Source organism: Coturnix japonica, unplaced genomic scaffold (assembly GCF_054131305.1).
Source record: "Coturnix japonica strain WE unplaced genomic scaffold, WE-NBRP24 Scf041, whole genome shotgun sequence".
In the NCBI taxonomy this organism is placed as follows: Eukaryota; Metazoa; Chordata; class Aves; order Galliformes; family Phasianidae; genus Coturnix; species Coturnix japonica.
Window position 1 is genome coordinate 1,613,298 of NW_028188944.1, and position 22,628 is coordinate 1,635,925.

Below are 22,628 nucleotides of genomic sequence, written 5' to 3' on the forward strand. Positions count from 1 at the left end.
CGACTCTACTGAAGCTGTGCTCTCTAGTCAAAAATGTGTGCCTACCTCAAAGCCACGCTTGCCTCTCCAAAAGGGGCTCATCTCCTTTGGTGGCATATCAACAATGCACACGATGTCTCCAACCTGCAAAAGATTGAAACATCAATCCCAGCTTCAGCACAGCTACAACAAAAGCCTTCTTCTACGACACAAAATATGAGAGTATTCCCGAGGCGTTCACACTCTATACTAATTCTGTGCACAACAACAAGGAACGCCTGGAACTGCTTACCTCCAGAGAGAGCTCATCCGGCCCCTGGGCGACGTGGCTCCTAATAACATGGGCTGCCGCAATCGCTGGTACGTTTAAAGATGACATAGCACGCACCAGCTGCGGCTCCCGCATGTTATCAGCCTGCAAAACAGAGCACAGGCCGTGGTCAGGAGATGAGGACAAACCAGGAGGATTTCAAGGTGAGGAGCACATCTGCAAAGAAAGCTGCAGCAAATGCGCTGCGTCCTTATCAGGAGCACTTCAGAAGGAGCTGCACATCTCATCACAGTTATTTCCCTTTCTGGCGTGCATTGCCAGGCCATGCAAAGATGCATCTCTCTCTACCCAGACTAATCAGCAATGGCACTGGCACAGACAAGTGGCTAGGCCCTTTTTGGCCCATTCTTTCCTGCAGGAGAGTACACCTGCAGCTCCTTCTAATGGCTCAACACAGGGAAAAAAGACCGGCCAGAGCTTCATACTGTACCTCCGTCGCCGCCAACTCAGGCTCACGGCTGATCCCACTGCACGCAGCACCCATCACAGCAAGTGTGAACAGCTGGAACAGAGCAGAAACACACTTCTGTTTTCTCTATTCACACAGCACAGTATGGACAGACTTCTTCAGAGCTACCCGCGCATACCCTGCGGCAAAACCATGTGGGGGGACAAAACATGGCACGTACCTGGCAGTGAGATCACCTCAAGCTATCTGCAGCAGTTCCTTGTCGCTTTGCTCGGATGAAATGAGAGCAAAAGCTGCACCGAGGCAGTGGGCGGAGGGTGAGGAGAGTAGAGAGAAAGAGCAGGTCAGTGAGCAGGGCTAAGACAGTCATGGAATAACACACACAGCACAACTGTCCCACCCACTTGCTGCAAGACATGCTGAGTCTCAGGCTACGTGATGCCTGTCCGCCCAGCAACTTTACAATGCTTCCACTACTGGGCAAAGACAATGGAAGAAGCACGGGACAGGTGCCAACTTTACTGATACCCCCCTTGGAACGTGTGTACCGGGGAAAATTACGTCTGATGGTCAAGAGTAAGCAATACGGTGCTGTGAGCTCAAACAGCCAGCAGTTCTCAACACCTCACTGCCCACCCATCCATCCCACGTCAGCTCAGCTTACCTACAAGCTGCTGCACACGACGGTGAGAAGAAAAAGCACTAAAGATACTAACTAAAGCCACTAACTAAAGGCACTAACTAACTAACGGCACTAACTAACTAAAGGCACTAACTAACTAACGGAACTAACTAACTAACGGCACTAACTACCAACAGTAACTAACTAACAACGCTAACTAACAACACTAACTAACTAACAAAACTAACTAACTAACAAAACTAACTAACTAACAAAACTAACTAACTAACAAAACTAACTAACTAACGGCACAAAAGGCACAAGAACAACAAGACAACCAACCACTCCGACCACTAGCTCACCCACAAAGGAACACAGAACGCACCGCTCCTCCCCTCATTCCAGCCGCTTATGACATCACCAACGGCCAACAGCCTGGTCCACCATGACCCCCCACAAGGCGGGGAGCCAAGACCACGTGGTCATGTCTGATTCCAACACGGCACCACAACATTCCAGGACTCAGTGTGGGCTTGGAATTCTATCCTGGTGTGGCAGCGCAATGGGAGGTGTTAGGGCACAGCTGAAGAGCTGACAGACAACGGACGTTTCCAAAGGAGGGTGCCAGATTAACTCTCAGCATTCTCTTGCGGGGCTCTTAGGAATGCTTCAAACCCATTTTCACTGCCTAGCTCATTTCTAGAAAGTCCAGTTGAGAAATGCTCACTTTGTCTGGGGAACGCCTTTATGCATCATGAATGAAAAATAAAATAAAATGGGCACGCGACCCTATGAAACTTACCTCTCTGCTCTTGCTGTCAGCCAGACACCTCAGATGAGCATGACGTGTCCCTGCTCCTGAATGAAGATTCACCCAAGTCTGTGTTCCTCTCTGCTCCATCTCTGGCTCTAAAAGAAACACAGACAGAGATGATTACAAGATCCTTTGTGCAGACGAAAGACAAGTGTGCACACGAATTCTGTTTAGCAAGAAATACTACATCCCCAATGGTAGTACTTGAATCCTCATTTGGGGCTGGAGCTCAACAGGTCAACACATCAGAAATAACACAAAGTGCATCTGGAAGACGTGTCTCAAAGCCCAGAAAATCCAACACGGGAGGGGGCTGGACAGTGGACCACAAGTGTCCATTTCCATTGCAGCTCCCTGTAGAGAACAGCACCAATCAGCAGGCGTGAATCAATTCATTCACAAACTGCACAATGACTCTGTTCTTTACATGATAAAGAAACACACAGAGATTCCTGACCAAAAAGTTGGGAGTTAATAACGACCAAAGAGGTTCCTGTTCCTACGCCTCATCCTCTCACCCCAACTCCTGGGTGATGCCCACAGGCTTCAAGTCAGCTCTCAAATCCATTGAACTCCAGTCACAGAACTCCATCAAAAAGGATGTCACACATGTGACACTTACATAAATTTTGCATCAGAAACAGTGACGCCAGCAGGAGCAGAGAGGTGACTGTCCCCCTGTACTCAGCACTGGTGAGGCCACAACTCTAATTCTGTGTCCAGTTTGTGGCCCCTCACTGAGAAAAAGACACTGAGGCATTGGAACGTGTTCAAAGAAGGGCAACAAAGCTGGTGAGGGGTCTGGAGCACAATGGGGCCATATGAGGAGAGGCTGCAGGAGATGGGAATGTCCAGCCTGGAGAAGAGGTGGCTCAGGGGAAACCTCATTGCTCTCTATAACTTCCTGAAGGGAGGTTGCAGTGAGCTGGGGGTCGGCCTCTTCTCTCGTGTCATTACTGATAGAACTAGAGGGAATGTTTTCAAGCTGCGGCAGGAGAGGTTCAGGCTGAACATTAGGAAATATTACTTCTCAGAAAGAGTGGCCAGGCACTGGAATGGACTGCCCAGGGAGGTGGTGGAGTCACCCACCCTGGGGGTGTTCAAGGAACGTCTGCAGAAATCCCTGCTGAAATCCTGACCTCTGCCACAGGTGGCTGAGTGACACAAAAGCTGTGTCCTTGGTTCCCGGCCTTACCTTCACATGCTGTTCATCTTGCTCTGCAGCTCCTGTTCTGAATAGTCTTCTTATATTCCCATGTGATGTACCCTGAAATACATCATTTAGTGAGTCTGAACAAAACATAAGACATTAATTGGAACTGTGAAGAAATGTTTTTTGCACTTTACTTGGAGGATGTTACATGCTATAACTTCTGCTCTCAATTGTAACACATGATTTTTTATAAAAAGAAAGATAACAAGTCAGCTCTTCAGTGTGCACATTGATGAAACTTGGTGAAATACACCTTTAAGAAAAGGTAATTTGAAAACTTCAATATTCTTATCAGAATCTCTGCTATTAGTTACCGTTCCAATGTTCTGATCTGATGATGATTCTCTCAGAGTTGTTTTGTCACTCCCCACCTAAAATGCACTTCAAGTGCTTTAGGAGCATCACTGGAATTTTGAATAAACTCGATATATTTTAGGAAAGCTGCTACAGATGCACGACTGCAGTACTTTGGAAAAATATAATCTTGATTGAACGCTGAACAGTGTTATTTAATTATAATCCAGGTAATTAAATTAATTAAACCAAGGGAATCACCTCCCAGTCAGTCAGCTCCCACCAGGGAACTCGCTTCCCTGCCAAGCAGATGCAACCAACACAAGCTGCTACATCACTCTAGGGCCCCACTGAGTCTTCCCAAGGGGTCTCCAAAGGCTTCCCTGTTGACTTCTGGGAACCTGGAAACACTCACATGGAAACCAGTGCCCCCTAATGTGCCCCAGAGGTTTCTCAGGGCCCTGCAATTAGCTCTACAGACATCCAGACATGCCCCAGAGCAAGTATGTGTGCTGTAGGGAGCCCAAGAGACATTCCAGAGTATGCTAGTACTCCTCAGTGCGCTCAAGGGTTCTTCACCTGTCTCTAAATATGCCATACTTGACTTTGTTTTCTCTTCTGGAGCTTAGTTCTCAGCTTTGCTTTCTCATGCCATTTATCATTCAGTTTAGAGATTATTTTAACTAAAATATTTTAATCCACCATATTTTCTGAAAACTAAGAATTGATCCCGCTCAAGGAAACAGAAGAGAAAAACATCACCCACAGGCTGCAGATATTTACCTCGACTTCTCTACATGCCATCCCCAGTGTGCTTTTCAACTCACCTTGCACAGTGACCCTGGCTTTTGTTTCAGAGTCCTCTGTCTCACAGGTGTACTCCCCACTGTCCTTGGCGGTAGAGTCATGGATGATCAGAATGGCCCCAGTTCCCTCCTGCTGCAAGTCGTACTTCTGGCTTTTTCTGATTGCTTTGCCATCCTTGTACCACCTGATGTTCACATCTGGTTTCGACAGCTCACGGCTCAGGCTGATGTCCTGCCCTGCTGCTGCTGTCTTATCCTCCAGCTGTTTTGTTACCTCAGTAGGTTTTTCTGAAAGAAAACATTGCTTTTTGAATAACATACACTTAGGGTAGGATGCCTCTCTCAAAATACACGCATCTACATGCTGGAGATAAGTTAGAGAGGCACTTGCAACAGAGGCCATCCTACAGCCAGCAGTAATCTGTAAAGTACAGACAATAGAATTCCAGGCACCATTAATTCTCTCTTAAATCTACCCCATTGAGGATGATGAACCATGTCTGAAAACTGCCTCTTCCTTCTCTCCACTGATCACACTGGGAGCCTCAGATGATGCTCTCAGATGCACATGTTCTAGATAGGAATTTGTTGTACAGCTAGATGATGTGAAGGCCATCCCTTCAGCTTATACTTAGAGGATATTGCTCCCACAGTTCCCTCAACAGATCATTCCTGATTTACTGTTAATGGAACAAGCTGTAGTGAGATGCCCATTTCCAACACTACCCCAGTGCTTTGGGTAGTTCTCACATTTGTGTCAAATGGTTCCTCCTTTTACTTATTTTTAAGAGAAATTCTCAGTGCTTCAAGGTTCAAGTAGAAGGTTGCTATTCACTTTAACCATATTATGAGTTAGCTCTCATGACAATCTTATCAGAAGACAGTTGAAGGAATCAGACCCCAGAATCTCTCCCATCTCATTACCTTTCACAGACAGAGAGGCTTTGGAGGTTAGACCACGGGCAATAAAAACGACTTCCCCAGCGTCAGTAGGAGTCACTCTTTTGATAAGGAGAGTCTCTTACCAACCCACGTTAGAAGCTTTAAATCGCCCACCACTTTCCACTCTGCTTCCATTCAGTGTCCACTTGAACTCATCAATGCTTTCATGGGACAGAATGCATTCAAAAGTGCCATCTTCTACCTCCTGGATTTCATTGTTTTTCAGCCGTTTGCTAATGCCAATATTCTGCTCTGGAAGATAAGATATAGGTTAGTATGAGGTTTAGATGGAGAAAAGGCATTCGTGACCAATGTGAGTAGCAGTACTGGTGTTTGAACTCAGGATTTGCAGATCATGGCTGCGTTCCTCACTGATGTATTCTCTAAGACATTCTCCTCTCAGAATTACCAGAAAGCTATAAAAAAAAAGAGACGTGAATCTCTTGTCTTTGCTCTGGAAGAACTACAAGGAGAGCAGCTCAGTCCATGGAGCACAATGAAGATTCAATGAGCTACAGAGGGAAAAACCTAACAGAGAGGACAACTCTAGGATGCTGCGTGAGAAAAAGGGTTTTGCCTACGACAAGACATTAAATGTTTCTATTAGCTAATTTGTTACCATCCTACCCCTACTGGTGTTCAAACCATTTCTCCATTTTAGGGATGTTTAGAAAGGAAACATTTCCAGGACATTCTTGACGTGTTTTGTGATTTTCATGGCAAAAGGAGATACATTTACTTCAAAAGCAATGGGAATTTTCCAGACATCACTGCGCTAAATTGCAGAAATACAGTTCTATTGTAGAAACTATTAAGGCTCGTGGGGGAATAGGTGTAAGACATAGTGACCACACTGAATGTGCTTTTAGCACTCCTTCACTTTCCACAGTACTTACCCTGAACGCCGACATTTGACTTGGCAACATCAGTGCCAATATCACAGGTATATAAACCTGCATCTGACTTCTCGAGGTCATGGAGAAGGAGACATAGGGTCTTCCCAGACTGTACCAGCTCATACTTGTTGCCAGAAGTGAGCACAACACCGTCCTTTTTCCACACTGGTTTGACCTTCTCTTTAGAGACTTCGCATTCCAATTTAATCACACCCCACTCCTCAACAAAAGCATCATTCAAACACTTCATGAAGACAGCAGGCTTCTCTGCAATTAAACAGGCAAAACAGAACAACGTGATACAGAAGTTGAGACATTTCCAGTTGTGTTCAGATTTTTAAAGAGGTATCAATAAATCTTTACCATTACTGACGACACCAATATAGAACCTAAAGTGGTTTCATGTCTGTTGACTGAATACGCTTTATGGAATTCTCAAGTATTCAGTAGGAGAATACAGGGAACAGGAGGGACAGCCTGCATTGCCGTGGGTGGGACTGATATCATATGAAAAAATTGGGATGTAGCTCTTCTAAAGCTGGAGAGCTGGCATTGCCCTCACGTGGAGCAGAGCTCATACAGCAGGCCACAGTATTAAGAGGATAAGCTGCTGAACACTTTTGATTTTCCTCTTTATTGACTCCTTTTATCTATCTTCTATTTCACACATCAGAGGTTTACACTGGGGAAAAAAGATCCACCAAATGCAAAAGAAAGGAGAAAGAGGAAATCCTTCAAACTCTGAGCACGTAGAGTAAAAGAGCTTAATTACTGGGGAGAGCAGATTAGAATCACAGTATCCTTAGAATTGGAAGAGACCCTTAAAGGCCATCTAGCCCAGCTCCCCTGCAATAAACAGGGACATTCACAGCTAGATCGGGTTGCTCACAGCCTGGTCATTAGTCATTCCAGAGGCAAAACACACACTGAATGATCTCTCCCTGCAGTCATGAATCCTTGGAGACAACAGCATTGACACTGCATGGCACTGAAGCAGTAAAAAAATTTGCTCCTGTAACTCTCCTTGTGTTAAGTAAAATGATGATAAAAAGCAATTGAATGCTTTGGCAGGACACCAAAACCATCCTCCTTCGTTGATATCTGCTGCAATGGAACCTTCCACTGGAAGAAAGCCCCTGATGACTTGTCACCCCAGAGAGGTGAGCTTTAGAAGCAGGACTGCTGCACAATGGAATGAACTGTCACTCCTTAGCATCTCTTACATCCAGGAGGGCTGTGATCAGACCCACCTCTCACCTTCAGGCGCGCGCTTTCTGACACCTTGTCTGACTTCACTGTCACTGGGCCAGCATCCTCAGGCTTAACCTGCTTCACTGTCAGTGTGCAGCAGTTGCCAACGTTCTTGATGTCATTGTAATTGTTGGTGTAAAGGAGGTTGCCATTCAGAAACCATTCCACATCCTCGTCATCATGGGACAGCTCGCAGGAGAAGACAGCAGAGCTCTCTTCTTCAATTTCCACATCCTGCAAGTGCTTCCTTACTTGTACATTGTGGGCTGTAGGGAAACAAGGTGAACTGTTACCACTGTTACTATAAAGCATACTGGGATGTGGTAGAATGGCTGGACTAGATAATCTTTGTGTAATCTTCTCAGTGAAGTTTATACATTTGCAAAGTTAGCAGGAGAGAACGGCAGAAATCAACCTCAAGAAGAGAAATCTGAGGTGAAATAGGACATGGAAGAGGCCACCCTCCCTGCTCATACCTTCAGCTGTCAGCGTGGCCTCAGTCTCTGCAATTCCCGCCTTGCACTTGTACACACCAGCATCATCGGGCTTCAGCTTCAGAATCTGGAGCTCTGCTGAATGCTTATCCCTCTTGATCTTGTACTTCTCAGAGGGCTCGATGGGTGTGTGGCCCTTGAACCATTTCACAACCTTTGGAGAAGGCCTGAAGTCACAGGACAGGATGACAGAATGACATTCCAAAGCTGTCTTGTCCTCCAACTTCCTGGTGATTTGTATATGGTAATCTGCAAAGCAGGGGTGGAAGAGAAGAAAGGATGAGGACAATTGGAAGAAGAGGAAAGTCTCTTGCATCTATTCCATTCCAATTAATTTCATGTTCACAATGGTTCTTTGAACAACTCTAAAGATAAAACAAATGATTGTCTATAGGGAAGGCCATTGATTACATTTCTATAAAGTAATACTGTATAGTATCTACCAAATGCAAGCTCCAGCTCTTGCTCTGTGCTTATTAAATTGCTCCCAGTTGAGGCTTTTATTCAAATAAGAGTGACTTGAAAATATAATAAGTACTTTAGGATGTGAATGGAGACTCTTACACTGGGGACAACAGGAGATAAAAAGCCTGCAAATTTCTTTCAGATAAAATCAATGACAAACTGCATCAAATTTAGGTGCTACCAAACTTAAACTTGTCTACTTCAGAAATACAATTAATTTCACCTGATTTGACTTCTTTGGTATAGCCAAGGACAAAACCTCAGCTCTGTAGATCTGAATAGTAAGCACATCACAACTATTCATACAGATCTTTTACTGAAACGCAGCTGTCTCATTTAGTGTCCAATGACTTTGAACTGGAAATGGAGCAGAACCTCCAGACACACACACAATATTTCAAAGACCCCAGTGAAGGAAGACTGTACATTAATTAATTCTCCATCTTCATGATGTAAACCAAGCCAGGATATGTTACCTCTGACGAGCAGATTGGCTGTGGATTTTGATTTGCCAATTGAGAACTGAATGGTGCCTGTCATATCAGTGGTGGTTTTCAGTATGGTCAGCCGGTGGATGGTGCCTTCTTAATGCATAATCAAGTTTCTGCCAGCCTGTAAGACTTCCCCACGTAGATACTACTTGGGAGGTTTCACAGAAGGAATGGATATCTCGCATTCAAATTTGGCTTCTTCAGGCTCAGTCACATCCTCATCACACAGCTCCTTTACTAGATTAATGGATTGCTCTTTAAGAAGGATGGAAGGAGAGAAAGCAGAGATTTAGAAGGAATGTAAAAAACCCTTACATTATCACCCTACTTACTCATGTCAGCATTACTGCACATGAACACTACACCTATCAGCTCAAAATGCCTTAAAACATCATTAAAAAATACTAGAAAGAAAGGAATGTTGTTAAGAAGTCAGACAATATGACTGACAACCTGAAGAGAGCCCAGATCTTCTGATTCCCAGTCCAACATCCAAATCAAAACATGACCTTCCCACCCCGATATCAAACTCCTCGCATTACGAAGCTGGGGACTGAACTCTTGAATAGTGTGCTAACTCAAATGTCTCCCTTTTCTTTATCACACTTAACATCATATATATACCCTAACATTGTATATAGTAAAAAAAACAAGCAAACTCTGTGCTCTTTTCAAACAGCATGAGAAAGTGAAGAAAAAGACAAGGTATGTTTTTTATCCCTCAACGTTCAAACATAAATCTGAAGTCTAGCGGTAGAAAATCAACCTCCTAAGAAAATAATCTGTTTTACTTAGCAAAAGTAAATCCCAAAAGACAAGCTGGATATTTTGAGGGCAGAAAGGTAGGTAGGTAGGAGTATTTATTTCTGTGAAAGGTCCTGGTGGTGTTTAACTTCCTTGACATTCAAGCAAAGGATGTTAGCTGGTTTATAACATAAGATAATTTAAGCAAAATGATCATCAGAAGCATAATTACCTTTAACTGTAAGATGGGCACAAGATTCTGCCTTTTCTGCTATAGATTTTATTTCTGCTGCATCCTTGACTTGGACGCGTGTGTAAGTCAGCGAGTAGGTCTTTCCTGAAGCAGAGAACCACAGAGTCACTAAGGCTGGAAAAGACCACTAAGGTCATCTAGTCCAACCACCAACTCATCCCTACCAAACTGTGCTCTTGAGAGCAAACCCACAACTACACTTGGCTTCCTTGAGCAAACAGCTCTGAGGCACATGGCCAGGCTGAGCATCATCCAACTGGTTTCACAGCATCACTGCCTGTTCTCTCATGTCAATGAAACCACCCATTCCACCCCAACCACATCCCACCAAAGCTGCTTAGTGCTCCCAAAGCGAATGCTCACCAGTTGTTTCCAACTTGAAGGTCATCTTCTGGCCAGCAGCCTCGCAGATGTATTCTCCAGCATCTTTCTTCTCCAGCTGCTCCACAACCAGACGCCGTGTTTTGCCCACAGATTCCATTCTGAACTTTCTGGAGGAGGCAAGCAGTCTTCCATCCTTGTACCATTTTACTTCGGTTGGATCCTGTGCTACTTCACAGCTGAGGGAGGCACTTGCTGCCAGGGCAGCACTCACCTCTTTCTGCACCTGCTCCTGGTTTATAAACACAGGTTTTGGCTCTGAGGGAAGAAAAGAAAAAGTATTGACTGAGGGACTGAAATGAGACCATCTTGCAGGTTTGTATGTACAGGTTGGAACAGGTTTAGGTTACCACTTGTGCCCAAACTAATAGCCTTCACTAGAGAATATCAGCTCTTCTGTTAAAACTAAGTGTCAAATCTAGGCAAGAAAGAACCGAGGAACTGAAGGAACCAAGAGGGTCCTTGAACACCAGTCCCATGGTTGCAAGTCACTATGCAAACATATTGAACCCAAAAGAACATCTGTCCTGCAGGCAACCAAAACCTGAGTTCCTTTTACTTAAGACCCACTGTGAAACATCAAAACACATAAACGTGTGATAGTCAAATCACTGGCTGCCTTTTCATGACCCAGAACAGTACTCCTGGCTTCCTGAACAGACTCCTCATGGCCTCTACCATTGCCACAACTGTGACTGTCAAAGGCACAAAGGAAATATGCTCACCAATGCAGTCCTTTCTTCTTTGTGTGTTATTTGCAGCTATCTATTTTGCTTTGAGCTCTGGGAATAGTCAGCTCTACCAGGTCTCTTACTGTGAGTAGCAGACTCACCTATCCAGATGCAGCCTCCAACATAAAGGCATAGTAAAAAGTCAGTGTACTACTAGGAGAAGTTCCTGCTTCTCCTGCCATGAAAGGCTGCACGTACAACATGCACTCCAGCCTCACTGCACATACTTATCTTAGTCAAATGTTTCTGTGAACAGGAATTACAGTTTGGGACCTCAGGCACAGGAGAGATTTGAATAATATCTTGAATATTGCTTCCACTGTACATATATCAGTAATTATTATTCTACAGACAGACTGAAACAGGTCTTTGTGCCATACTAAAACCAAATACTTTCTACAAACCCAGGCAATCAAGTCTAGGGAAAAAACCTCAGCACAGACTACTGCAACTGGATCACTGTATAATAGAAACTAGATTTTACTTTACTGTTCTCTGCTGTATTTCAGACAACACCTGTCTTACCTGTGACATGAATCTTGAAGGTGAGTTTCTGGCCAGCAGCCTCGCAGCTGTACTCCCCTGCATCTTTCTTCTCCACCTGGCTCACCACCAGCCGACGCTGTTTGCCCTCTGACTCCACCCTGAACTTCTTGCACCAGGTGATCAGTTTCCCCTCCTTGTACCACTTCACCTCCGTCTTCTCCTGGGCCACCTCGCAGCTCAGCGTGGCATTTTCTGTTGGTGCAGCCTTCACCTCCTTCTGCACCTTCTGCTTGTTGATAAAGGCATCCTCTGCTTCTGGAACTGGAAAACATTGGGTAAAATAGACATTAGATATGAACAGCTTGTGACTGGAAGATATTTAAAGTTGCTTCTGTGTCGTATTGGGCCATTTCCTGGAGCAACACTGCTTCACAGTGTTTATCACACATTATAAAGCATCCTCAGCACAGTCCATATGGTCATCCCATCCCTCTGGGTAGTCTTTACTATCAGCTGGGACTCTTTATTTTCAGATTTCTTCGAATGAAGACAATGACAGATCTATATATATAGATATATATATACCACACCTACACCCCCACAATCTGTTACAACTCCATATTTCTCCCCATATTTGCCCCCGACAGCCCCCAGTAGCCCCATATCACCCTAAGGCCCCCACAACCCTCTATCTCTCCATACACCACCCCTTAAAGCCCCATACCTGCCCATATCCTCCAATAGCTCCCCACAACCCCTACACACCCTCAGAGCCCCCTAGAGCCCCTAGTCCTCCTATGGCCCACCACAGCCCCATATCCCCCCTACAGTCCCCCTCAGCTCCCTTTACAGCCCCTGCACAGCTCTATAGAACAGTCTGATAGAACTACCTCTAGTAGAAGCAATCTCCACACAGAGATCCTTTCCCAGTGGCACTCAGCCCTTCAGTGGGGTCTAACAGAGCTGCAGCCAGACTCAAACACAACTGCTCACACAGCTCAGCTGCCTTCACCTGTGCTCCAGACGCTGACACATTGCAGCCCCACATCCCCCTCTGCCCCCCCACAGCCCCACACCCCCCTGTCCTCCCCGCACTCCCCATCAGCCCATCCCACCTCAGTGCTGCCTCTGTCTCTTCTCTCCTCTCCCCGTCCCAGCGCCGGCCTCCCCCGGCCTCCCATTGGGCAGCGGCAGCTCCGCCGGCTCCGATTGGCTGAGCTGCAGTGCGCGGGAGTGGCCATTGTGGGGGGGGGCAGAGGGGGATGTGGGGACTGCTTCCCAGTTGAGACTACCTCAGCTTTCTGGTCAAGGCATCGACACTGGTGAGTTTTCCTTTGCTAATAACTTTTGACTAAAAAATAACAAAATAAATAAATAAATAAATGCCACAACACAAAGCAGAACACACACACAAAAACCCACAAAAACAAGGAACTTGGATTTAATGGATGCTGAAGATTCAACACCTGTGCATTTGTCATGTGAGTTACTTATTTCTTTTGCCCTTAGTTTGGACACAAATGGCATTATTTTCTTCACAGTAACAGAAATGGGAAAAGGAACTGAACTTCTGAAGTTCAAACTTCTGGGTTTTTTTTTCTTTTTCTTTTTTTTTTTTTTTTGCCTCTTGGAGACACCTGTATTTGGTGGTGGAATGGAATTCCCCCATCCCATTTTAGTGCAGATTTTGTTGTGCTCGATGTGGAATAAACCCTACCCAGCCTGTTCCGCACCGTTCCCTCTGTTTGCAGTACGTAGCCTTTCAGGAGTGTTTATTTGTCATTTCTTGTTCTATGTGACCCTCTGTTTGGCTGACTTTCTTTTTAATTCCGTGCTTTAATCAAGCATGTTGTGAGCTTGTTAGTGCACCAATTATTCTGGAGGGCCAGACTCAATAAAATGTCAGGCTGAGAAGTTGTTTGGCTGTGTTATGTGGGACAAGAGCAAATTCATATAGAATCCAGCCCCAGAGAAAAGCAAATGTAGCCAGCAGGACTTGAGGGCTGAGCTGTAGGAATGGAAGCGTCCTCTGCTGTTTGAAACAGAGGGCTTTTCTAAGCTGTGTTTCAGCAGAAACCAGGTAGTGCTGGGAACAGGCAACTATTGGCAAGGGCTCAGTGCAGCTCTTCCCTCACCCTGCACCACGACTGACAGCATGCTCTGTTTTCTCTCTCCAGACCAAGTTCTCCCAGTAAGAGGGCAGAGTCAGCAGCTGGCAGTTGGCGTTCCTGCTTCTGCCTGGGCAAACCATCCCCTGTGGCCGAGAACCAACTGCAGAGCAGTGCCAGGGAGCCCTCTGAAGCTGAAGTCTTGGTCCTGGCAGGTAAGGGTGCAAATCCAGCTTTCAAAACACTGCTTGTCAGCAACACAGGTAGAATTCATGCTTTCAGTGGGCTTGTACCTCTTTCTGTATTCCTGCGTTCGAGCCGTGCCTGACATCTTTGGTTGACACTTGTCTTTCCCAAATGAGTCTCGCAAGCTGCTTGAAACCTGCTTGACAGGCAGCACCAAGCCTTTGCCTCCTTGGATAGTGAAAGTTTACACTAACTGCTGTGTATCTACTCTTTCCAGGTGAATCCATCCCTTGCCAGTGCAGGAACACCCCGGCAAGTAGCGATGATGCACGTTGTGCTTCCATCAATGGAGTGCAGTTAGGATGCATGAGTCACTGCAGTTCCAAGGACAGCCTTTCACGTGACAGCAATGATGGAGAGGAGGAGGTCTGACCTATTCAGTTTTGAGCCTCTCCATGCAGGAAAACCTTGCGGTTCTGGAATGTCTTCACCTACGAAGGTAGTGAGGGATTTGGAGCACAGGCCTTACAAGGAGCAGCTGACGGTGTTGGGATTGTTCAGCCTGTAGAAGAGGAGGCTCAGGGGAGACCTTATAACTCTCTATAACTTCCTGAAGGTAGGTTGTAGTGAGCTGGGGGTTGGCCTCTTCTCTCGAGTAATCAGTGATAGAACTAGAGGGAATGGTTTTAAGCTGCGCCAGGGAAGATTCAGGCTGGACATTAGGAAATATTACTTCTCAGAAAGGGTAGTCAGGCACTGGAATGAACTGCCCAGAGAGGTGGTGGAGTCACCGACCATGGGAGTGTTCAAGAAACGTTTTGATGTGATGTATGGAATATGATTTATCCGGGAAGTATTGGCAACGGTTGGACCAGATGATCTTCTAGGTCTTTTCCAACCTTGATAATTCTGTGATTCTGAGCTGAGAAGCTTTTCTTGCTCAAGTCCTGCTTCCAAGTTTAACCACCTATGGGGAAGTAGATGTCACTTTTCTAGTGTCCTTCAATTCCGTGTCCGCATTTTCCTAAAAGTAAAAGAATTTGGAGGTAACCAGCTGCAGTGAAGTGAGCGATTTCAGTGCCTGTTTCTGATGGTGGCAATGAGTTCAGAGGTCATACTTAATTGACGATTCCTGTTTCCATTCTGACAAAGGCTGTAGTTGCAGCTGACTTCCTGAGGCTGCCATACGTGGTGGTGATGCAGCCTTGGGCTTCTTGGGGATTTGCATGACTCCCACCTTTCCTTTCTGTGTCTTGCAGGTCAGCTGGTGCTGGAAGCGGCCGGTATCTGAGCAGGAATGAAGGTGAGTGCAGGAGCAGCTGCTGAGGGGAGGAAGGAAGTCCATGCTAATGAGCTCTGAAGCATCTGCAGGTACGGTACCAAAGGAGGCAGCAGTGATGCAGGGGGCTCCCCAGCAGGAAGCTGGCTGATCCAAATGCTTGCTGAGAGTTTGGAAGCCCAAACCCTTATGGTGTCTGTAAGGGTGGCTAATAAAAAGATGTTAACCAAGATGGTGGTAAATAGTCAAAGGTTGTTAGCAAAGGAAAACTCACCAATGTCGATGTTTTGACCAGAAAGCTGAGGCAGTCTCAACTGGGGAGCAATCTCCAAGAGATGCTGCCTCAGTGGTGGTCAGCCTTTAAATGAGGTCTCAGAGGAGGTGGAGTTGAGGTCCACCCCTTCTGTGAGCACAGCTCCATTACTCTCACCTGTGCTCCCGCAGCTGACCCAACACTTGCCTCAGCTGATTAATCAGAGGTTCAAGGTGTGATTTCCCATACAATCTCTAAGCTGAAGGCAGCATCTCCTTGATCTGATGGTGGTGTGCCTGAGTGAGGGAGTGATCCAAGCTGGATGCAGAAGAGTCATCTTGATTTCTCTCCTATTTTACTTCAGATAGCACCTATTGGGTGTTGGTTTCTTAAAATTTGGATCTAGGAGGTGGCCTCTCCCTTTGCTTCTGGTGAAAGCTGCAGCAGGAGTAGAAGACAAAGAGGTTTTCTTGGTGGCAGCAACACCAATTATTTGATTCAAATGTAGAACTGTGATGAAAATGCTGAAGAACAGATCTGCCTCAAAGACATGCTTGATCATATAAGGAATGAGCATGTGATCCAAGACAGCCAGCGTGGCTTTAGCAGGGGAGGGCCATGCCTAACCAATCTGGTGCTCTTCTATGATGGAGTGACGGCATTTGTGGACAAAAGGAAGGAAACTGATGTCATTGACCTGGACTTGAGCGAGATCTTTGACATGGCCCTCCACCACATCCTTATCTCTAAACTGGAGGGATGTGGATTTGACAGGTGGACCACCTGGTGGATAAGGGATTGGTTGAAAGGCCACAGATAGAGGGTGGTGATTCATGGTTCGATGTCCAGGTGAAGGCTGATAACAAGTGGTGTCATCCAGGAGTCTGTCTTGGGACCAGTGCTTTTTAACATGGTTATCAGTGACACCAATGATGCAATGGAGTGCACCCTCTGCTGTTTGCTGAGTGGTGCGGCTGATGCAGTGGAAGGAAGGGATGCCATTCAGAGGGAGCTCAACCGAGAGGTTGGCCTAGGTGAATCTAATGAGGTTCAACACAGCAAAGTGCAAGGTTTTGCACTTGGGCTGGAGGAATCCCAGGCATCTGTACAGCCTGGGAGGAGCAGTCCTTAAGAGAAGCCCCGCAGAGAAGGACCTGGGGGTCCTGGTGGATGAAAAACAGAACGTGAGCCATCAGCGTGCTCTTGCAGCTCAGAGAGCAAATGGTCCCCTGGGCTCCATCAGAAGAGGGGATGGCCAGCAGGGACAGGGAGGCGATTGATCTTCATGATCCTTGAGGTCCCTTCCAACCCGGGCCATTCTATGATTCTGTGATTACACTCACTGACAGAAATAACGGCAGCTGTACAGAAGCTGGATATATTTTGGGACAGTTCTTGTAACCAGCTGATTTTAAGACCTTGCCCAAGTCGTGAGTCTTAATTGCATGTCAGAAGAAAGCTGGGAAATTGGTTATTGCTCATTCTTTCTCATTTGCTGATTCTTTCTTTAGTGTTTCTTTTCCAAAGGAGATTCTGGTGATGGAAGCAGTTGAAGAAAGAACCAAAGCAGCTCTTGCCAATAGTGCTTGAAGTCCCTGTGGAGAGAAGCAAAGAACTTGGGCTTCCTCTGGGATGCTCCCCACCATGTCTCAGGAAGGAGACCAACTGCTGTTCCACTTTCTGCTCTGTGTGTGGAAAGGTACGTCTGGGTTTCTTCTGGTTGTTTTTTCTTTCTTTTTCTGGCTTTGAAGGAGAAGGGGTGGAGCAAAGGGAGACCCACTGGTCATTTGTTACCTCAAGAACAGGATGGATTTTACATTCATTGTGAAAAACCTGGGCTAGTAGCATGGGCATGTTTCAGGCTGGACTCTTCTTTTGCTGCTTGGTTTCCTTTTGGCTACAGGGAGACAGCTGTCTAAAGGTGTGTTTTCAAACCCACTCTCCAAAACCATGTTTCATTGTTGCAGGTGGTTCAGTGTGCTCTTGCAGTGCAGATGCTGTAGTTTGCTGTAGAATCTGAATGGTTTCTGTTCCTAGGAGAGGACTGGGAGGAGGTAGTGAGAAGAGAATTCAATGCCTGAGGTGTATCTTAGTGAGAAATGTTGGCATGAAGTGCTGAAAGTCTTGAGCTGTCAAAGGCCAGTGAGGCTCAGACTCCTTAACCTGCTGGAGCAGGGTGGAAGCAAGGAGTGGGCACTGCCGTCCCACAAACGGCACTTGGTTCTGGTCTTCCAGGTCTGTGCTGGCCTGGATTTCTTCTGAGAAGTTTGTTGGAGCTGCTTGGAGTAGTGAAGGGTGGGGAAGAAGTGCTGCTCAAGAGCTAAGGCTCGGCTTGATCATTTTGGATGGATTTAACCATGGTATCTGAAGACATAGTTTCCATCAGAATGATCCCAGCATTGTGCAAGTGTCTCAGCTGAAGCCCCTGAGCAGATGTGTGAGACCACCCGCCTCCTCCAGATGAGCCATAGGAAAGCTGACTGTGCCCAGTAATTACAGCTTCTGCAGATTGAATGTGCTTCCAAGTGTTTTCCTTAGTGATCAATCATGTCCCAGCACTCTGATATTCCATCTCTGTCACAATCTGGAGCATCTCTGCAAACCTTGGGTGCTCATTCCCACCAGAGTTTCTTCCTTTCTCTCTTTAGAATCAGTGTGGTGCAGTTCCCTGTGTTTGTGAGCAGCAGCCAGCAGGCTGCAAGAGATCCAATGGCAGCTTTCAGCACACAGAGGGATGTGATGGGGACAGACTGTCCTTACCGCCATGCATAAGTGAGTTTTTACCGTCCTCTCTCAAGAAGTATGAAAGAATAGAGTTTGAATGATACTTGTGAGCAGGTGCTGTGCTTTAGGGGATGTCAGGTAACCATTCCTATGGGGGTGCGGGAAGGAGCAGTGAAAGTGATGTATTAGTTTGTGTTTTGGCTGTTAAAGAGGAGTTCCATTTCTGGAAGCAAAACTATGGGCTAAGATGGAAAACAGAAGGGAGAAGGCTGATACCTGGATAGTGGGCTGAGCTTTGGTGACTGCAGCCATTTGCAGTAGAAGTTTTGCTGTTTTGCACAGTGGGGTTCAGAATGGGAGCTGATGATGAATGGGAGCTACTCAAGGGACAGACTTCCATGTACAAGTTCCAGTGCCTCAATGACTTTCTTGTAGCGAGGAACCCCAAACTGAACATAAGACTTGAGGCGCAGCCTCCCCAGTGTTGAGTCCAAGGGGATGATTACCTCTCTGCTCCTGCTGGCCACACTATTTCTTAGACAGGCCAGGATGCCGTGGGCCTTCTTGGCCACCTGGGCACACTGTTGGCTCATGTTCAGCTGAGCATCGACCAACAGCCCCAGGTCCATTTCCTCTGCACAGTCCTGCAGCCACTCAGCCCCAGGCCTATAGCGCTGCATGGGGTTATTGTGGCCAAAGTGCAGGACCTGGCACTTGGCCTGGGTGTACCACATCCCATTCACCTCAGCCCAGTGAGGTTGATCCAGCTTATCTAGATCCCTCTGAAGGGGCCTCCCTTCCCTCAGGCAGATCAACACCACCTCCCAGTCAAAAGACAAAAAGAGAAGAAAGCAGAAATGAAGAAGGCTTCTCTGAGAGCTGCCCCTGCACCTGCAGAGGTGAGTCCTTGTTATGGACAGACACAGCTCTTGTTGTCAGGGCCTCCATCTGTGAGACATGAATGAGACTGTAAAATCCTGAGGGAAGTGGTGTCCTGGTTCTGTACTTGCTTTTTTCCTTTGCAGTTTTTGAAGTGTTGCACAAAATGAAGGAGAAATCTCTAAAGCAGGTGGTCGGGATGCTGGCATGGTGATGTTACTTAGTAATTAGTGCTATTATTTTGTAGTATATTAATAGTTTGCTAATAAACAAAAAACAAGGGGGGGAGGAAGGCGTTCTGATAACAGAGGATGCTGAGAAGGCAGAAACACTGAATGCCTTCTTTGCTTCTGTCTTTAGTGAAAAGGCTCTCCCTCAGAAATCCCAGACCCTGGAGGTTAATGAGAGAGTCTGGACAATAGGAGATTTCTCTTTAGTCAGGGAAGAGGTGGTCTGTGATTGCCTAGGAAACATTAATGTCCATAAATACATGGGATGGGTGCATGGGGTGCATCCACGGGTGCTGAAAGAACTGGTGGAGGTCATTGCTGAGCTGCTCTCTGTAATCTTTCAGAGGTCTTGGAGAACTGGGGAGGTGCCTGAAGACTGGAGGATGATCAATGTCACTGCAGTCTTCAAAAAGGGCAAGAAGGAAGAGCCAGGTAATTATAGGCCAGTCAGCCTCACCTCTGTCCCAGGGAAGGTGATGGAACAGCTTGTGCTGGATGCCATCTCCAGAGAACTGGGTGATAAGGAGGTTATCAGGAGTACTCAGCATGGGTTCACCAAGGGGAGGTCGTGCTTGACCAACCTGGTGGCCTTTTATGAAGATGTCACTAGCTGGGTGGACGGGGCTAGAGTGGTAGATGTAGTCTACCTTGATTTCAGAAAGGTTTTTGATACTGTCCCCCACGACATCCTTATAACAAAGCTGAGGAAGTATGGGATAGATGAGTGGACAGTGAAGTGGGTCGTGAACTGTCTGACTGGCAGAGTGCAGAGGGTTGTCGTTGGCGGTGCTGAGAGGGGATTTGATCCAGGTTTATAAATACCTGAGGTGTGGGGGCACGGCACAGTGGCACGGCTGGTCTCTTTTCAGTAGTGCGTGGGGACAGGACTAGGGGTAATGGGCTGAAACTTCTGCATAGGAAGTTCTGCACAAATGTGTGCAAGAACCTCTTTACGGTGAGGCTGACGGAGCACTGGAACAGGCTGCCCAGGGAGGTGGTGGAGTCTCCTTCTCTGGAGATATTCAAGACCCGCCTGAACACCTACCTGTGCGACGTGGTGTAGGGAACCTGCCATGGCAGGGGGGTTGGACTCAATGATCACTAGAGGTCCCTTCCAACCCCTACAATTCTGTGATTCTGTTGGAAGGTGGGAATGCAAGAGAGAATATTGCGAGCAAAAGCTGTGGAGCGAGATAAATGGCATGAGAAAGCAAAGCTGAGAACTAAGGAAAGCTCCAGAAGAGAAAACAAAGTCCAGTAGGGCATATTTAGAGACAGGTGAAGCATCCATGAGTGCACTGAGGAGTACTAGGGTGCTCTGGAATGTCTCTTGGGCTCCCTACAGCACACATACTTGCTCTGGGGCATGTCTGGATGTCTGTAGAGCTAATTGTGGGGCCCTGAGAAACGTCTGGGGCACATTAGGGGGCACTGGCTTCCATGTGAGTGTTCCCAGGTTCCCAGAAGTCAACAGGGAAGCCTTTGGAGACCCCTTGGGAAGACTCAGTGGGGCCCTACAGTGATGTAGCAGCTTGTGTTGGTTGCATCTGCTTGGCAGGGAAGCGATTTCCCTGGTGAGAGCTGAGTGACTGGAAGGTGATTTCCTTGGTTTAATTAATTTAATTACCTGGATTATAATTAAATAACACTGTTCAGCGTTCATTAAAGATTTCTTTTTTTTCCAAAGTACTTCAGTTGTGCAGCTGTAGCAGCTTTGCTAAGATATATCGAGTTTATTCAAAATTCCAGTGATGCTCCTAAAGCACTTGAAGTGCATTTGAGGGGGGGAGTGACAAAACAGCTCTGAGAGACACATCATCAGATCAGAACATTGGAACGGTAACTAATAGCAGAGATTCTGATAAGAATATTGAAGTTTTCAAATTACCTTTTCTTAAAGGTGTATTTCACCAAGTTTCATCAATGTGCACACTGAAGAGCTGACTTGTTATCTTTCTTTTTATAAAAAATCATGTGTTACAATTGAGAGCAGAAGTTATAGGATGGAACATTCTCCAAGTAAAGTGCAAAAGACATTTCTTCATAGTTCCAATTAATGTCTTATGTTTTGTTCAGACTCACTAAATGATGTATTTCAGGGTACATCATGTGGGAATATAAGAAGACTATTCAGAGCAGGAGCTGCAGAGCAAGATGAACGACATGAGAAGGTAAGGCTGGGAACCAAGGACACAGCTTTTGTGTCACTCAGCCACCTGTGGCAGAGGTCAGGATTTCTGCAGGGATGGGAAATCATCCCATCACTTAGTGCCTTACAAGGAGCTGAGAAGCTTTTCTTGCTCAAGTCCTGCTTCCAAGCTTAACCACCTGCAATGAAGTAGATGTCACTTTGCTGGTGTCCTTCAATTCCGTGTCTGCATTTTCCCAAAATCAGGAGGTAACCAGCTGCAGTGAAGTGAGCGATTTCAGTGCCTGTTTCTGATGGTGGCAATGAGTTCAGAGGTCACAATTAACTGACGATTCCTGTTTCCATTCTGACAAAGTCTGTAGTTGCAGCTGACTTCCTGAGGCTGCCATACGTGGTGGTGATGCAGCCTTGGGCTTCTTGGGGATTTGCATGACTCCCACCTTTCCTTTCTGTGTCTTGCAGGTCAGCTGGTGCTGGAAGCAGCCGGTATCTGAGTAGGAATGAAGGTGAGTGCAGGAGCAGCTGCTGAGGGGAGGAAGGAAGTCCATGCTAATGAGCTCTGGAGCATCTGCAGGTCTGGTACCAGAGGAGGCAGCAGTGATGCTGGAGGGCACGTGGTGAGTGCGTGGACAGGGTGGCACAAACGTGTGCGTGTGCTGAGGAGTTGGGTTGCACACAGGTGCACACAAAGGGGTGTTTGTGGAAGGTGTAGGCACGTACGTGTTCCCAGGGGTGGTTTGCACACGTCTGTGAATACAAAGGAGGGCACACGATGCGGTGTGTGCATGGAGGTGTGCAAAGCAGGCAGGGTGGCACACGGGTGTGCATGTGCACATGGATAGGGGAAGGCTGGGGTTACAGGTTGACCTGTGCTGAGGTGAGTGGGGGCTCACGGTGTTGCTCAGTGGTAGATTTGTTTACACTGAGTGCTAACAGGAAATTCGCACACCCTTTTTGTTTCAGCTGTGCCAGCGCTGTGATCCCTTGCTGCTGGGATGTGCTGTTGGAAGGATGGTGTGCATGCCGAGCTCCCATCACTTCCAAGCCCTACAATTCTGTGATTCTGTGAATCAAGTGTAGAGCAAAAGGGATGTTTGGGCCAGGTGACTGTAAGAAGGCTGGCTGCTTTGGATGGTGGCAGCTGATGGAAACAGGTGCTCTGGGGACCGTTCAGCTTTTAACAGAAGACAGGGGTCCTGCAGGAAGAACGACTAGGTT

At 46.6% G+C, this 22,628-nt stretch overlaps 1 long non-coding RNA gene across 2 annotated transcripts; it reads left to right on the top strand.

Annotated features, from left to right (window-relative positions):
* The first annotated feature begins 17,688 nt into the window (after positions 1–17,688).
* Positions 17,689–22,298, top strand: LOC146752762 (uncharacterized). 2 transcript variants are annotated; one of them, XR_014940401.1, is made up of 3 exons: positions 17,689–18,200; positions 21,361–21,432; positions 21,873–22,298. It is a non-coding gene; the product is annotated as an uncharacterized LOC146752762 (long non-coding RNA). The 2 variants fall into 2 exon arrangements; XR_014940400.1 differs by lacking the exon at positions 17,689–18,200 and adding an exon at positions 19,629–19,693.
* The last annotated feature ends 330 nt before the right edge of the window (positions 22,299–22,628 follow it).